The sequence below is a fragment of the Trachemys scripta genome, chromosome 2 (assembly GCF_013100865.1).
Source record: "Trachemys scripta elegans isolate TJP31775 chromosome 2, CAS_Tse_1.0, whole genome shotgun sequence".
Classification (NCBI taxonomy): Eukaryota; Metazoa; Chordata; order Testudines; family Emydidae; genus Trachemys; species Trachemys scripta.
This window is the reverse complement of record NC_048299.1, coordinates 168,548,443-168,554,703: the sequence shown is the minus strand read 5'-3', so window position 1 is coordinate 168,554,703 and position 6,261 is coordinate 168,548,443.

The window sequence follows — 6,261 nt, the reverse complement described above, 5'->3', positions numbered from 1 at the left end:
TTAAGAGAGTTTACAGTTGAAGAAGGGGTCAGGGGAATGGATCCTAACAGATAGCATATGTGGTATTTAATTAATAACACAGATGCCTACAGTTCCATGACCTTCCCTAGTCCTTTTGTAACCACATTCCACTAAGCAATCGCTCCAAAGAGCAGCTTATTAAGGCAGCTTTACTGTGTACATGGAAGAAAATTAAATTGGAAGTTACCTTGGACTAATTAAAGCCCAGTAGCTGAATGGAGTAAATGAAAATGGACACATTTGTTTTAGTGACTGTGCCCAGCAAAGTTGTGTGTATACTGGCAACATGTGGATCTGGGACTCTCCACTGGTATAGCCCCATCAGTAGTAGCAACAGTGCTAAAAATGCCATACTCAGTATACTTGCTGGGTTCCACCATTGCTACCACTGCCAAAGCTACACTGGCGATGAATTACATTTCCATTTTTTCTAGTATAGACATGGCCAGTGTGTTAACCAAGCCGAAAAGACAGAAAATGGTACTGATTGATTCCTCTGCCCGACCTAAAATCAGGTCTTTGCAGTACTGATCTGTGGCCTTACTAAATAAAGTAAAAAACACTGTTGTGCCAACCAAAGTGCTACCCAGAGACAAGCAGCGGGCAAGATCTCACGCATTAGAACAATCATATACATCGAGTTTTGTCCTGGGGGCCAAATTCCACTCATGGGTACCAGTGAGGAACAGAGCAGTAGCAGTGGCCAAGCACCTTGCCCTGCATTGAGTCTCCTCATTTTCTCCTTTCACTCTACCGAATTCAAACACCGGTGGAAAAGAGATAATTTGCAGGGGTATAAAGCTATTGAATAAAGCTATTGAAAGGAGACCCATGTGTATTCTCTCCTATTCGCTAAAAAAATACATGCCATTTGGTGCATTATGGATTGTACTAAAGCAATTTTTTGTGTCGATGTAATCTGGTGAATTCCTGAGGCAAAATATTTGCTTTTAAAAAGCGCATATTTTATATCTATATCACACACATACATAGCACCCCTCTCACATACATGGTGGTATCCATGTGATAAACTGCACTTTAGCTCCTTTCACTACATCACTTGCACTCAATCCAATAATCCATCTCCACCAGGACTATTTCTAACATTACAAATCTTCATTAACAAGGGAAGATCTTAAGCAGCTTTCAAACAGCCACCATTATTTTTTTTTTACAACAACCAAACAAATAAACCTCAAAACAGTAGCACCTGCCATAAGTCTTTCCGTCTTTACCCCGAAACAGTCTCTTCTTTTCCACTGGTCTCTGGTCCAAGAGGAGCAATATTGTTTAAGTCTCATTAGAAAAAAGGTACATAAAATCACATGGACTAGTGTCAGATTAAATTATTAGACCTTAGAAAGTTAGTAATAAGCCTTATCCAGTGGTTTAAGGCACTTGTTCTCCTGGTAGATCTTTGAGATATTGCACCTTAAATCTCCAATGTTATTATGGAGCAGACAGCTCCATAATAATTAACTCACCTGTGTTGTGATGCCTACAAAATACTCAGTAATGGCTACGCGGCTGGCATGCTGTGACCACGGCTCATTACCTCACCACAGTCACCATACTGTTACCTTATGCTCCTGTCTGTTATATTCATTTGTAGCGATATACTTAAACTATGAGTTCTTTGGGACATCTTCTTGTTATGTATATGTACATAACAGTGCTTAGCGCAATGGGGCCCTGACCCTTGTTTAGGGCTTCTAGACGTTATCACCAGGGCTGGCTCCAGCTTTTTTGCCACCCCAAGCGGCGAAGAAAAAAAAAAGAAAGAAAGAAAAAAAGAAAAACCTGATTAAGCTGCTGCAGAAGAGGAAGAGATGGAGTGAAGGGCCCGCCGAAATACCGCCGAAGACCCGGACATGCCGCCCCAATAACGGACGGACTGCCGCCCCTTTCTATTGGCCGCTGCAGGCACCTGCTTTCTTCGCTGGTGCCTGGAGCCGGCCCTGGTTATCATGACACATATAGTGAATTATAATCCATAGTTAAATTGAGTGTTTTGGATAATGGAGGGTTTTAATCCTTTTGCAGGGGATGAAAACAAAAGTGTATCAACCCCAAAATTACACCATTTACTTTTAAGGAACAAACGTACAGCCACATTCTCTGCTGGCGTAAACTGATGCTGTTGTACTGATATCAGTGGAGCTGACCAGTTTACTGTAGCTTCTTACTAATGATGAATATAACAATAAGTTTAAGTGTACTGACTTAAATTTGGCATCACTGGGTATTTAGAGGCTTGTCAAACTGGCAGGAAAGCTTCCTATAAGCATGTTTATTCGCATGAGTTGTTTACTTCAGTAGGACTTCTCATATGCATAGAGTTAAATTCATACTTAAGTGTCTACAATATCACGTCCTGAAATAAGCATTTTAGGACAAGAAGGGGCAGCAACATTAAACCCTACCAGCAGGGTCGCCGACAGGGGAGGCAAAAGGGGCAATGACGTTAAAGCACTGCCACAGCGCTTTAACATCATTGCCCTTTCCCCCCCGGGCCACTGACAGGAGCGGGCAAAAGGGACAGCTGCCCCGGGGCCAGCAATTTAAAAGGCCCCGGGGCTCCTGGTTGCCGCCCCTGACCCTTTTAAATCACCGACGGGGGCCAGGCAGCACGGATGGGCTGGCTGGGGGAGGGTGACCCCTCCAGCCCCGCCCCTTCTTCCAGAGACCCTGCCCCTTCTGGGGGCCGGAGCTGGCCCTCATACTGGTAAGAATTTAATATTACTTTCACCCCTGCCCCCGCCCCATAATTCTCTTTTATTTTTTGGAGGGACAGATTGAATAGGCCAAAGGGGCTAGGAAACCCATCACTTTTGGGGCCCTCTTTATACACTGAAAAAAAGCAAAAATGAGCTCAAACTTTTGCAGGTTATCTTTACTGCTGCTTTGAAAGAATATGTGTGTGCTTGTTAGGGAGTCCCTTACAACTGTTTCCAGCAAGATCTATTCACCACGAGACTACGTTGCAATTAACGGAAAATACTGAATTGTAATGTGACAGGCCGCACTTTGGGTTGCACCATTGCCTGCCCATGCATACTCACACAAGGATCACAGTGCACACATACACCGTGTCTTTTATCTGACTTAATTTAAGGAGTACAGTAGAAAAATGAAAAGTAAGGAATTGTTTTAAAGAATAACTATGACTACTACCTTGCTTTAACAAAGCATTAATCTATTGGCAGGATACTTTTTTTATTCAGGTCAAACGTGAATAATATAAACCAGTTTCACTGAAGTACTTTTTATACCAAGGCAAAGAGCAGAGCAGGTCACATGGGTCAAACTACAAGAATTTTAAAAGTTTCCCTACAGAAAGCCAAGACATGAAAAAATCAAAAAGGAATAAAATTTTCAGTAAGGAGATCAGCTTTCCATTCTAACTTGTTTCATTATTAGGGATCAAACAGCTAAGTGACCAAGTATTTGTCATAAGTATCATGTTGTGGGCTAAACATTTTTCCTATGACTACACCTTCCCCAATTTTTACTAAGCCATGTGACCAATACAGGATTAGCTCTTTCCCCTCACAACTAGCTGTGAAGGTAATGTGAGCTGCTAATAACAGTGCATTCTGACCAGTATCATCATCTACTTCTAACAGTGCTAAAGTACAACCTACTGTAACACGATATTCATTTATAAATTAGATTACACAGTGTTCATGTTGCAGAAGATTGGGGTTCTCAAACTTTATTTTTCTGGGACCCCCTATGAAAATATTTCAGGCTGTGATGACCCCCTCCAAAAAAGTGAAGATCCCCGCCCCCCATAGCATGTCACCCTTACTTCTGGTAGCAGCGCTGCCTTCAGAGCTGGGCGCTGGCCATCAGCCACAGGTCTCGCAGCCCCCCTACAATAGTCTTGCGACCCCCATTTGGGTCAGGACCCCCAGTTTGAGAAACTCTGCTGGGGGCAAGAGAGATAGAGTGAATCAGTGCAGCTGCCCTTGCAGACTCTTGGGGGTGGGGAGGAAACAGGGGGCATGCCATGTGCACACATACGTAACTGTCTATAGGAATTAATTTGACCTATTATCTTTCACTAACAAACCATAAATGTATCCTAGCATCCAATTGTCCACAATTCCTCCAAAAGAGGGAATCTGGAATAGAATCTAGATGGGATAGGGCAGATTCATCATAAACTTTGGTACTGAGTAAATTTAAGATTAACACAAATTGAAATTTAATTGGTAGGGTATACAACTTTGTACACTCTTTTCACATGCAATCTTCTGATTATATTCTAACTCCCCCCCCAAAAAATGCCTACACTAGACTTTCTAATATGGCACAGTGTAATCAGTTCTGCAAAATGTAGGTCAATGCAAAAATACAGTCAACATGCACACAGAGTGTTTGAAACAGAACATGGCATGGAATAAACTAACCTACTTCACAACATACATGATGAAAACTATATTCAAAAACCTATAAAAATCATTTCCTTACCTAGTAACACTTTTTTTATCAATCTTTTGGTCTAAAACCTTAAAAAGTGTTTATTTTCTGGAAACCTACTGTGTTCTTCCATAGTGAATTATTTTAGCTTATTTCAGTACAGGCTATTTTGCAAATGCAAAGGATAAATGAATCCCCAAAGCACTGCAAAACTTCCGCAGTAAAAATGTAAATGGATTATCCCTACATTAATATCTCACTAAACAGCAACACTTTAGAAGCAATCATTCATCTGTTGCTCACAACATAAAAGCTACATGATATTTTCTCCATAAATCATCAGGCTGTAATAAGATTAATGTAGGAAGGGGCTGGGTCTATGCAGAGTTTTCCTACGAGGAAATAAAATATTTAGATAATCTTGCAAGTGGGTTTTCAGATGCCACATTTTCTCTGCCACATACTAAGGCACTAATTTTCAAAAAGCTACAGTTGATGGTCAGGGTGAAAAATATGCTTATGTACACCCACATTTGCTCATGTCATTATCCACTTACATGTGCACAAACTGATTTGCATACACAAACTTGGGTGCACAGAGATCTTTGTCTCCACTATGAAATTTTGGTCCCATTTCTGTCCCACCACTTGCAATCCTTGATAATTTTTTCCATATGTTAATCATAATGCTGGGTAAAGCACTGAGGCACCAGGCTGCCTAGAGAGAAGTCACAGCAGTTTTATTAATTACATCAGCACGCAGCCCAGTCTGTGTGTGTGCTCAGGGTTTTGGAAATATCAGCATCATTACTCCTATGCTACCATCACAGGTCTGGATCCTCATTTGTGATTGAGTTCTCAGCACAGCTCAGTAGAAGGGCATGAGGACAAAAGCAGATTTGAGCCACTTTTTATTTCCTCAATCCTGGGCTGGCCGTGTAATGGTTTGGTGCCCTAAGTTAGAGCAGTTTGCACGTTGCTCTAATGTACACCCGCTGCCATTAGGTCTAAGTGGCAATTACAGCAGCCAAGAAGCCCAAGCTATGATCCCTTTCTCCTGGTTACACTCCAAACACTGGCTGCAGGAAATGGGGTGTATCACAGGAGTCATTAAGGTGGCTCTATGCTACCAGAGGATCCCACTACACTGGGGTGATCTTCCCAGGCCTTTACAATGACAGCAAGTTTAAAAGTGGCCCTAATGCAGCGGATAATCTGGCTGATGATACCTATCCTTACTGGAGCAGCTAAATTACCTCTTAGGTTTCCAACTTCTCCAGTCAAGATTGGAGTTTATGGCCAGAAAAGTGACCAAGTTCAAATAGCACCTACTTATTCAACATAACTGCTAGTCATATCTGTTTGCTTGTCCTAGGGTTACCATAATCCAGCAATCAAAAAAGAGGACGGGAGGAGCCCCGCCCCGTCCTGCCCTAGCCCCGCCCCATCCTGCCCTAGCCCCGCCCCTGCCCCTCCCACTTCCCCCCCTCAGAACCCCCAACCCTCCCCCCGCTCCTTGTCCCCTGACTGCCCCCTCCTGGGACCCCTTCCCCTAACTGCCCCCCAGGACTCCACCCCCTACCTAAGCCTCCCTGCCTCTTGTCCTCTGACTGCCCCCTCCTGAGACCCTCCCCCCATCCTAACTGGCCCCCTAGGACTCTACCCCCTACCTGTACCCTGATTGCCCCAACCCTTATCCACACCCCCACCCCCAGACAGACCCCTGGGACTCCCATGCCCCATCCAACCACTCCCCACCCCCTGACAGCCCCCCCAGAACTCCCGACCCATCTAAACCCCTCTGCTCCCTGCCCC